The following is a 599-nucleotide window of genomic DNA, read 5'->3' as shown; positions in this document are numbered from 1 at the left end:
AGCAAAAATCTGATTCAGAGGCTAAAAAGGACTGCAGATGCTGTTGGATTCTGACCTCCCTGCACTCAAAGTGGATTTTTTGGAGCTAAAGAAGCCTAATTGGCGCTCACTCAACGGCGTTGAAAATTAGATATCCTGGGCTTTCCAGCAATATATAATAGTCCATACTTTGTCCGAGATTTGATGGCCCAAACCGGCGTTCCAAATCAGCTCAAAACTGTCCGGCATTAAACGCCGGAACTGGCACAAGAATGGGAGTTAAACGCCCAAACTGGCACAAAAGCTGGCGTTTAACTCCAAGAAGAGTCTCTACACGAAAATGCTTCAATGCTCAGCCCAAGCACACACCAAGTGGGCCCGGAAGTGGATTTTTATGTAATCTTTGTAAACCCTAGGCTACTAGTTCTCTACAAATAGGACCTTTTACTATTGTATTTTCATCTTTTGATCACTTTAGATCTCTAGATCATCTTGGGACATCTAGTTTTTAAATCATTGGGAGGCTGGCAATTCGGCCATGCCTAGACCTTGTTCTTATGTATTTTCAACGGTGGAGTTTCTACACACCATAGATTAAGGTGTGGAGCTCTGCTGTACCT

Source organism: Arachis duranensis, chromosome 1 (assembly GCF_000817695.3).
Source record: "Arachis duranensis cultivar V14167 chromosome 1, aradu.V14167.gnm2.J7QH, whole genome shotgun sequence".
Lineage (NCBI taxonomy): Eukaryota > Viridiplantae > Streptophyta > Magnoliopsida > Fabales > Fabaceae > Arachis > Arachis duranensis.
Note: the sequence above shows the minus strand (reverse complement) of the source record.